This window comes from Pavona decussata, unplaced genomic scaffold (genome assembly GCF_977016875.1).
Source record: "Pavona decussata unplaced genomic scaffold, jaPavDecu1.1 SCAFFOLD_254, whole genome shotgun sequence".
Lineage (NCBI taxonomy): Eukaryota > Metazoa > Cnidaria > Anthozoa > Scleractinia > Agariciidae > Pavona > Pavona decussata.
Genome location: NW_028145657.1, coordinates 5551121 through 5562831, shown reverse-complemented (window position 1 = coordinate 5562831; position 11711 = coordinate 5551121). Strand labels below are relative to the sequence as shown.

The 11711-nt window shown below is 39.8% G+C and overlaps 1 protein-coding gene across 1 annotated transcript in view; it reads right to left on the bottom strand.

Annotated features, from left to right (window-relative positions):
• Positions 1-11711, bottom strand: part of LOC146456769 (NLR family CARD domain-containing protein 4-like) — a 151169-nt gene that overhangs the window by 21458 nt on the left and 118000 nt on the right. The gene's annotated exons all lie outside the window — the stretch shown is intronic.

Here is an 11711-nt window from a genome sequence, read left to right as displayed (position 1 = left end):
ACTTACATATCTCTTAGTTACCAGCTTCCCAACGAACGATCGCACTTTTTTCATACCCAGTTTCTTCGTTAGTTTCCGCGGGCCCAAAAAGTGGGCGTAAAATGAAAATCGATTTCGTTTTACGCCCACCAGAAAAATGTCTTCTGAGCTTTGAACTGTACTCAAGGAATGGTGACACTATAAAAGTTCGAGACATATTTTTTAAAGGTAGTAGAGGTTGGGTTAGCCGTAGAAAGGGGCTCGATACACTAAAGACTATAAAAATGTTCGGAGGCGATTTGAGAAGTATTCTTCACAAGGTTATCCGCACTTGAATTGATCTCAGCTCATTAAAGTTACATTTCGCTAATGATGTCTGGTGTCTCAGTGTAAAAACAGGTAAAAACAACGTCTTGAGAAGCCGTGGAAACACGCGAAAGCGATCGCGAAATTACCGGAAGTAATGTTGTGTTACTCTACTTGACTTGCTAGTTACCAGTCTGTCACGGTAACTGTCCGCCATCTTGAAGTGGGCGTAAAAAAAAAAATTGCGCGGCCCGATAGGGTATGGTTTTCAGGGTGTTTTGTCTTGAACGGGGTACCTATTTCATCACTTTCTGTCTTAAACAGGGTATCCCTACATGACCTAATGGCTTAAACAGATTGTGATTGCCAATGCATTAAAATACAGTAAGAAACTAGTGTATTCTTATTTCATTCTAGTCTTAAACAGGGTGTGATTTTGGGTGAAATGTCTTAGAAAGGGCCTGAAAATTTTGTATTCTGTCTTAAACGGGATAGGGAAATCGGAGAATTGTGTCTTAAACAGGGTCAGGGTTTGAACCCTCCCGGGCCGCACCTCCCTACCCAAGCATCTGTTGAGTACCCCCCCCCCCCCCCCCCTGGGATCTAGAGTAACTTTACGCATCACGCGTACGTTTATATCCTTGTACGGTTTTCAATCTTTCGCTGTTTATATTTTTAAATGAAATTCAGGGGAAAGCATTTGTTATTCGACTTTCATTTGAAGACAGAAACCGTTTCTACATTGATTGTTTTTCTATAGTAAACGTGAGACATCTTTATCTATCTTGGCCCGCGAGGTCATAGACTGATTTAGTTGCCAAATTTTTGTTTAAACAAAACTAACCTTGAGGCACTCAGGTTAGCCTAAAAAACACTCCGATTAGCCTTAAGAGCACTCCAGTTAGCCTAAATAGCACTTAGGTTTTTCCCCGGTTAGCTTAACGGTTAGCAGTGGTTGTTCATGCCTCCCATGCCTCGCATGTTTTGTTCATGCCTCGCACGTCTGGCTTGCATATTGTAAACACTCCTCACAGCCCGAAAACAAAGAACGTGACCGAGAATTTAAAGAATTTGATAACACGACAGAAAACGTAACTCGTACCAGTCGAGTACAAAAAACGAGACCGAGAACAATAACTCGTGGCCCGAAGTCTTATCTCTCGGCCCATCGCGACCCCAAAAAGAAAAAAAGAATTTGATAATGCCTCCGAAACCTTAACTCGGTCCGCCTTACGGCCCGAGTAATAAATTTGTGATACTGTTCGAACGCTTGTTACTCGGGCCGTAAGGCAGACCGAGTTAAGGTTTTGGTAACATTATCAAATTCTTTTTCCTCTTTGGGGTCGCGATGGGCCGAGAGATAAGACTTCGGGCCACGAGTTATTGTTCTCGGTCTCGTTTTTTGTACTCGGCTGGTACGAGTTACGTTTTCTGTCGTGTTATCAAATTCTTTAAATTCTCGGTCGCGTTCTTTGTTTGTTCTTTGTTTAACTAACGATGGTAACATCAGTACTGACCTGTACACTAAACCTACAGACAAACACCAACATCTACTGTATTCATCTTGCCATCCTCTACATACAAAAAACGCTATTCCTTTCAGTCTAGCACTCCGCTTACGACGTATTTGTTCTACTGACGAAACGTTTAATATACGCACTGCTCAACTTACTACATACCTACTCAAACGAGGCTTCAAACGAAACTTTGTCACTAAACAAATACACCGTGCCGCCAACATCCCACGCAGACTCGCTTTACAAACTAAAGACATGAACAAACCTATTCGTGTACCTTTTATAACGACTTTTAACCCATCACTTCCTCACATCTCTAACATCATTAAAAAACATTACCATTTACTGCTCTCGTCTGACCGCTGCAAAAAGGTTTTTCCAAATTTACCCGTTGTGGCCTTCAGACGATCTCCTAACCAACGTGACTTACTGGTTTCGGCTAAACTTTCTTCTAACTCGACTAATTCCCAACCACAACTCCCTTCTGGCTCCTATCGTTGCGGTAAAAATTGCGCCACTTGCCCATACATTTCCGATGGTCTCACTAACTACACCTTTTTTTCCACCGGTGAAACACGCCCTATCAAATCTAACCTGACCTGTGAAACTAAAAATCTAATCTACATGGTCCAATGTAATCGCTGTAATTTACAATACATAGGAGAGACTAAACGACGCTTAAAAGACCGCTTTAATGAACACCGCCGCACTGTAGATAACCCTAACACTAAATCTAAACCCACCACAGCCGCAGAACACTTCCTCACCGCTCCTAACCACACCGCTAACGACATGCAATTAATCCCCATAGAAAAAGTCTACTCGAACCGAGACTCAATCCTTAAGGCCAGGGAAGCCTTTTTAATCACAAAAGGCAGAACACTTCTTCCACATGGCCTCGATATTCGCGAAGAAATTTATTAGCTTTTTTTACTTTTATTATTTTTTATTTTATTTTTTGTTATTATTGTTATTTCATTTGCTTCATATTTTATACTGTCAATCACTTTAGTTTTACGTAGTTCCGCTATTGCGCAAATATTTGTTATATAAGCGTATGTCGCAATGCAAATTCTCATTGTACCTGAAGAAGGCTGGTTTGGCCAGCCGAAATATAGTAACCTTTAAAACGTAATTCTACGTTGTATCGGTCTCTGCTTCTTTTATAATATCATTTATATTTGTTAAGCCGATCAGATCAACTATTGATCCAACGTATACCAGCAGGATTATCGTCCACGGTTTTTGCTGAGACTTTACTCATTTTGTTTTCGGGCCGTGAGGAGTGTTTACAATATGCGAGCCAGACGTGCGAGGCATGAACAAAACATGCGAGGCATGTGAGGCATGAACAACCCCAACATAAACTGCTAACCGTTAAGCTAGCCGGGGAGCTATTTAAGGTGGGGGTAAACGTGAATTTGAATGGAATTTTAAGAGGTTTGAAAAAGAGATAAAAGAAAGGAAATGATTTTTAAAACACCAACAAACAGTTGATACTCCACGCAAGAGCACCCCAGGTTTCTAGTGGACTAACTTGGTATCCGTCTATTAATTATTATCTACAAATTCTAATTGAAAACTTCATTAAATCTTCAACATTTCTTATTTCTCTTAATTTTACCAATCCTTCTCCTCCCAAATATACCCAAAATTCACCTAAAAATTCCCAAAACACCCAACAACATAGATTTACGGGATAAGCAGAGAGTTTTTGGATTGCTTGAAACGCGAACGAGATATTTCCATTAAACCGATTTTAAGCGGCATGGAAACGGCTTTCAGGTTTACCCCCGCCTTAAGACGAACATTTTCAAGAAATTCCTTGATGTAATCGACATCAACCTAAAAGATGTCAAGAAATCCACGAGTTCAAGACTTCTGCCAGAGTTGTAAATGAAAACAGTAATTTTATGACGTTATAGGACGAAAACAAGCTTCGCACCAAAACGAGGCCGTGCCTCGTGCACGTCTAAGAAAATGTGTCCCACATGGGAGGGAAAGACGCTGTCGCGTCTTAGATAATAGGGACTTTACGCAACCACGACGGCAACGCCAACGAGAACGTCACTTGAAAATACAAGTTCGTGTTACTTGTACTACTTTACGCGTATTACAATTCGTTCAACTTCTACAATGTGGCCGAACTATCCAGTAACAGAACTGGTGGGAACGGTCTTCAAGTTACCACAGAGAATGAAAATTTACTGTCATGTTCTCCCGCTCTCCACAAAACCTTGAATTTGGGCATTTCACGCTGCTGTTTGGCCGAAGACGGCGACGAAATGTATCAAAATTTGTAATGCACGTGCACAGCATTGTTTAGCTCATTAAGCCTTTTCTTTATTGACGTTTTCGTTGCCGTCGGCGTCGTGTTTGCGTAAAGTCCCTAATGTTTTCAGCATCATCAGCCTTTTGGAGCTCCCTCAGCGGGTGGACCGGTGAGGGTGGGACTCTGCAGAGACTCTGCGCCCAATAACTCTACCCCAATGAGGGGGGTAGGGGGGAGCAGAGACGGGGAAGCATTTTGCTCAAATTATTTTTCATTTTTTTTTTATTGTTATATTAACATGTTAAAAGGCGCGTTTTCACTTGTAAGTACTTAAAATGGATGTATATGGCACTATAAATTCGATTTAAATGTTAAGAATTAAGCTAACCAAAGTGCTATTTAGGCTAACTGGAGTGCTCCTTAGGCTAACTAAATCAGTCTATGACCTCGCGGGCCAAGATAGTCAGATAAAGATGTCTCACGACTACTATAGAAAAACAATCAATGTAGAAACGGTTTCTGTCTTCAAATGAAAGGTGAATAACAAATGCTTTCCCCTGAATTTCATTTAAAAATATAAACAGCGAAACATTGATAAACGTACAAGGATCTAAACGTACGCGTGATGCGTAACGTTACTAGATCCCGAGGGGGGGGGGGGGGGGAATTACTGTACTGAACAGATGCTTGGGAAGGGAGGTGCGACCCGGGCGGTCAAACCCTGACCCTGTTTAAGACACAATTCTCTGATTTCCCTATCCTGTTTAAGACAGAATTCAAAATTTTCAGGCCCTTTCTAAGACATTTCACCCAAAATCACAGGGTTATTGACGGACAAGCCATTCCACAGCAAAATCGCCCATTTTCAAATTGTTGATGATCGACATCCTCACATATGAATATGACCGTCATGTGCGGTCCAATCGTTTAAAGATATCATTCCTCGGCAATCATTTTTCAATCATATAGCCCTTTAAACAGGTTCCCAAGTCGTGTGTACGGCAAAGAGAAAACTTGAACCGCGCTTCGCTCGCCCTGATCGCAGATTTTTCTCTGTCCTGTACCCAACTTGGAAGCCTGTTCACAGGCTAACTTCTTCATGTTCTTTCGAATTATCTACAGGAGCGCAGGGATTTCTTACCGGTGTTTCAGAGTTTAAGTGGGTTGAACGTATCCTCATAAATGACAACCGGCTCCGTGATTGGATTGGACACATTTTGACAGCTACCCTGTAATTGGTCAAATGGAACGCGCCATTAGCTGGCGCGTTCTCACAAAGCTCAATGACCGTTGAAGAAATTCTTCGCACTGATCACAGTCGAGCTTCGAGTCACAGTATTTCTTTCGCCGTAAAAGAAGCGCTAGCGTTATCTAAAAAAAACAAAAGAGTACGATCCAGGAACATTTACAGAATTGGTCATCGCTGTAGTTTCCGTGAGAACACATGAAAATTGAATGTCTTTATTTACTGACTTTACATCATGGTAAGCTATGTTCGGAGACGCTGACTTTCTCTTTGGGAAATATCTGTGTGCCGATCTATTAAAATACCTGCTGAATTACAAGAGGAACAGAGTTTGCATTGCTAATTATCAAAGGTGGATTACACTTATCAAGTTATGTTCGCAGCGGTTGATCCTGAACTTGGCAAGAAATGTAAACTTCGCAAACTTAAATTTTGCATGCGATTATTTTACCTCACAGCGGCCGAAGCTGAGTAACTGAACGTCAATTTTAAACATTTAATCATCGCCAGCTCTTTAAATCAATGGTAGCTGTGGAAAGACCAAATTTAAAGGTAAAGACTTAAAGAATGGATTGTGTATCACAACAACGCTTCCGTACTTGCGTCGGCTTCTATCGGTGAACGAGTAAACACCGGAATAAAAGGTGAGTTCAAATTCAGTGAATGTATTATCTTTAAAATTCCAAGGGATAAAAGAACGTATTAAATAGTATTAATAATATCTCTACTGTATCCTACACAGCCTTGTCAATCGATTATTTGATTTCTGATTCACTTTTTTTTTTCCCGCGCAAAATACTTAAACTTACAGAATTGGTCGTCAAGTTTATGAATGACTGCTTGTAAAAATTGTATTTCTTGCTAAATAAAAATAATTTTATCCATCTGAATATAATCTTGTTGTTTAATACGTTTTTTAGCTAGTTTACAGGGTTATTAAAATTGGCCGTTCGACTGATGGATAAAATAAAAACTGCAAAACACGTCGGAAGTTTACGCATTGGCAGAACTGCGTTTTAAAAAAGTCTCGAACATGGCTTTCCTGAAAGAAATATTAAACAAAGCCTTTTTAATAAAACTTAGTGTTGTAGGCGGCTTTCCAGGAAAATTTCGGCTGATCTGCAAAACCCTCTCTTAACAGTAAGCTTATTGCTTAACGAGTTAAATGGGGCGTAAACCACGAAAGTCGCGGCTAAGCCGCGTCAACGAGCGGCTTCGCGATTGCTTTGACTGAACGGATCTACATTGTAAGATTTCTGAAGATTTGCGTACGAATCGAAGGTGTTCTTGCAGAGATCACATCGATAAATCCTGCTTCGGATTCGACGAATTAGCGAACCATTGTATTTCGCTGGATTCCCGTCGCAGGAAAACATCTCGCTTTCGAAGTTTTCTGGTCGTGCTTTGGCGGCGCTTCGATTCGCATCAGACCTGTAACTGATACAGAATTCTGTTTTGTCAAAGTAATCGACTTTGCATACATAATTAGAAACGCACAGTTGTCAATCGTGGTCTGCACAGACTGCATCATATATTAAATTTATTAGTTAATTCAGAATCTAAGCTCAGCCTTCAGTTTACGACCGGTTTATTGTTTTGATTTATCATGTACCGCTGGTGAGTGAAAACGTCGTTCGCGAATTTTGAGATAGCGTTTTCAATTGTTTTCGTCGGGCTTTCTCTTTCCCAGTTTGTGATCAATTTCTAAGTTTTAATTCCGTAGAAATTCTCAGAAGCAGAAATAATTTCAGGTCAAAGCGACCTACTTTTCGTTTTCCTTTTTTTTTTTTCTTTATTTGAAATCATGTGTTCCCAAAAATTATAAGCGAAACGGTGCAAATTAGCGAAAATATTATGCGAGTATACCAGCGAAGCTTTCGACCACTTGTTGATTTCACGGTGTGTTATAAGCTTCGAAACGCGAACAGAATGCAAACGTCAAATGGACTGAATTTGTGAACTTATTAGACAAATTTTTTTTTTGCTTGTTTTGAAACAAAAGACTTGAAAAGATCTTCGTTTTGTTTGAAAAGTTTCGCAAACATTTCAGATAATTATCGCACTGCCGTACGTGATTCCTAAGCGGTCTTAGCATGAGGTCAAAAAGGCTCGCAAGGCCGCTTTGGTTGCGTCATCTCAAGTAACGCTATTTGGTGAAGATATCCCTGTGTAACGCCGTCACAAAGTCATCTTATGTCATTCGTGGTAAATTGCGTTACCGTAACGTAATTTACATTGTCATTTTATCTTCTCTAAAGATTATAAAATGACAGTAATAGCAGAACTGCTATATCATTTCTTGAGTTCCTAGTAGGCAAGTTTCTTCCGAACACCAGTTACCGACTTGCTGTATTTTGTACTAAGATATTACAATGAAACATAGTAACGTAATTTACGGTCCAAAAAGAAAATAACCCAATTACTGACTAGTTTAATGTTTTTTTTCGAAATGTGTCGGGATAGTCAACTAGATGTGCCAGCTATATTGAAGTAAATATAAAACAGGGGTAAAAAATGTAAAAAGCATGCGAGTATTATAAAATAAGCCAGCGAATAACTTGCCCTGCATATAGTAACGTAATTTACCTAAAATCGTGGGACACTAACTCTTCATAAAATTTCCAGAAGACAAAAGGGCTGTAAAGCTTACAATTGTTATATTTACAAACTTATGTGTAAGAGTTTAAAATGGGCACGATCTTCAGTGCAATCTTCAAAGCGTGTATTGATAAAAAAACTGACTCGAAGTTAAATTTTTTGCCGTGGGACAGCCTATTTTTACCTACTTGGGGTAACAAATATGCACAAAAAAATTTCTCGACAGGTTAATTCAACAAAATTTTTCCGGTTAACTTCTTAGATGTTGAGGATGAAAAGAAAATGTTTTTTTGTGTTAGAGAGGGCGAGGTTTGTTAAAAAAGAAGACATAAAGAGGCGTGACATCAATGGTAACTGTTAGCTGAGAATGGGTGTATACTTCCCTCGAGGTTTACGAGTATTAATAACTACAAAGTACACTTTTTTAGATTATGAAGGACAAAGTGCACATGTCATGAGTAATAACTGTACAATTTTGTACTCCGGAATTAAAAAAACACTCCGGAAATAGATAGACCCCTGTTATTGATTGTTTACAGAGAGAGTAGAATTCTCACAGGTCAAGCACATGGAAGTGGGAGGAGATAAAACTTCTATTTTGCTGTGGACTTCAGAAAACACGTTTGACACAGAATGAAACGCATCAAAATCATCCACGACGGTTTGCTTAAACTTTTCGAATAGACGTTTTCGCGCAGAATAGGGCAAGGGTGAAGAAGACTTCAAAAACCTCACGCATTCATATGTCACTTGGAGGCCATATTTTGCCACAAGCCAGCTCTCCAATGTTCTCGTGTCCCCGCTTAAATTCTCAAAGTTGATCGAGACAAATTGATCAAATAGCCGCTGGACATTGACTTCGTGTCGAACTTATGCTCTCAAATCAAAAATTCAGCAGCTCGTTTCTTCGACATACTCACTGACCACGAGGTGGTCAACCGAAACAAAAGAAGGGGTGGCGAATGGTCCTTCAAAAACTCTGCTCCGTAAAAACTAAAATCTTAAACTAAGATTTTACCTTACGTTTCCCGTCTTATGCAAGACCACCACCACATTAAATTGAGACGGTGATCATCTTATTTTAACACAGGAGATCTTAAATGAAGACTATCGGAGTCTCAGTTAGTATATAAGATAAAAGATCGTCTTAAATATTGTCTTTAAATCGTCTTCATTTGAGAAGCGCATATCTTAATCAACATTGAGGCATCTTACTTTAAGAAAGATCAGTCTTAATTATATTAATCTGAGTCGATGGGGTCCTTATTTTAAGACGTTTTTTGGTCTTGTGGAAATTTTAAGACGCCTAACCAGGCTATAAGATACTGCATGCCATCCTACACAAGATGCAATACGCCTTAAGCTAGCGACACACCTGGCATTTTATACGACGATCGCAGCGAATTTGATCGCCAGCGAAAATCGCAAGTGATTTTCGCCACCGATTGATGCGGACACACCTGGCGATTTTTTTTTCGCCGATCGCGGCGTTGTTCCTGTAATAACCTGACTGATTGACTTTACTGGCAATTCGCAGCGATGAGCGTAAAAAAATCGCGGGAACGGGCACATTTGGCGAATTTAATCGCCGATATCTGACATGCCAGATATCGGCGATTTAATACGCCGATCTCTACTCTCACCATTTTAGTTCTCGGTAAAAAAAAAATAAATAAATAAATAAAAAAAGGCTAACTTGGAAGGAATAGAAATTCCAACACAAAAGGATCCAAATTTTGGAAAGCCCTTCCTGATTGGTTCATTAAAAAAATGCAGACCTCATAGGGAACAGGACTTCTCTTCTGATTGGTTGATTTTGATCCAAACTTTGCAGACGCGGAGTCTGGGCTGGAGTCTGGAGCTTTGATTCATCGCAAACTCTCACCTTGTTCAGACTTAAAACGAGCCGTTAATATTTTTCAAGCAGCGGAGAGTGGAGAATTTACAAGAATTTCGAGACAACAACTTCAATGTTCAAATGAGAAGACATCTGGACATCAAATACGGTCTAAAGCCTCGGCTAAACGTTGTAACTATACACGAACTTAACCGCATGCACTGCACACTCAGCGGAATGAAAATGGAATGAAGAAATTACTGTCGCTTTCTAAACCGCCTGTTTTTTGAAAACCAAGATGAGCTTGCAATTCTGCTGCGTCACCGATCAAAGGAATGAGTGTAGTGACAATTCAGACAATCTGCAATGCAAAGTTTATAATTTACGGGACTTTTAAGACCAACAAAACAGTATTTAAAATGCCGCGGCCCGACCTCTGTTTTCCTGCGAATTTACGGTAAGCGGATTTGTATAAGTTGTGTCATTTCAGATTTGGTTTTAATAAAGTACTATGGATTGAAATTTGTTGTGTTTTCATTGCTGCATGTATCATGTTCAAGCTTAACAGTATTAAACGCTCCCCGTTTTTGAATGTAGGCTTAATAGTGACCGTTGCAGTTAGATTGAAGATTTCTTCCTTGCTTCGAAACTTAAATTGAGAATCTAAAGCATCTAGAATAAGATTGTTCAAATCTTGAGTTAAGATGAAAATATGACTTACCACAGCACTTTGAATCTAAGAAAAAATCATCTTAATCTAAGACGCCATCATCGTATAAAATAAGAAGAAAATCGTCTTATCCTAAGATAAATCGTCTTCAAATGAGATTTACGCGCTGTCTTACCACAGCACCAGAATTAAGTGTAAAAAACGTCTTAAAGTAAGATTTTAGTTTTTACGGAGTGGGTCTCGCAAAATTTAAGTCGAATTTCACGGGTCTCGCAGTCTCGTTTTTTTAGCGGATATGTGCGTCTCGCAGTCTCGATTTTTATACGAAGGTGTCTCGGAGTCTCGATTTTTTGCAAGGCTAAGGATCTCGAAGTCTTGGTTCCCTTTATTTTTTGTGACGTTTTCTCGTCACTTGATATTGAAATTCATTAAAGTAACTTTTAATTTCCGAGAAAATGTCAATCCTAACTTCTCCTAAATTGTCTGAATTCCACAAAAAGCTACAAAACTGTACAAGCTCATTCTAGCTCATTCTCATAGCTCTCAACGAAATCTTGGGCTCGAATTTTAAGATTCTGAACGTCTCGCGCTCGCACTCAAAACTCTGTGAATTCTCGGTCTCGAAATCTAAAAATTCAAAATGTCTCGGAATCGCAAAGAAAAACGCTTGTCTCGCCGTCTCGCAAAGTCTCGCATTTACCATTCGCCACCCCCAAAAAGAGTAAGGGCTATACAAAGGAGCTTGTGATAATGTGACACCTCACAAATTCTGTCACGCAATCCTCCGCTCCCCAAATCGGGCAGCAAGTGCCCTGTAGTGTATCCTCCCCTTGAAATCTCCTGAGACAGTTTTCAAAATATTTCGTAAAGTAAGACATAAGTTAAAATCTTTCTAAAAATTCAACAAAGTTTTCCCTGTGCGTTATTAGTTTCTTAAAACAAGTTAACGGGGAGTTTTTCAAGTATCAAAAGGTAAAATATACAAAGAGTAAATACCAAATACAACGAAAGTAAAAAACTCACATGGTAATATGTCAACAAGCATATCTCCCTTCCCTGCACTGCTGCACACAGCTCACTGGCTTCTTTCTTTGTCATCTTAACATCCAACAGCCCCAGGACCGGCAGCTGAGGAATACTACTGAGATGCTGGGTCAGTTCACTTACTCCTCGGCCCAGTGGATTGTGGGATAGGTCAAGCCACTCCAGCTCCGGCAGATCCTTTAGTGCACGGACAACAGCTGTGACTTCCTTTTCACCCATCTGTGTATCCTTCAGGCGCAGCT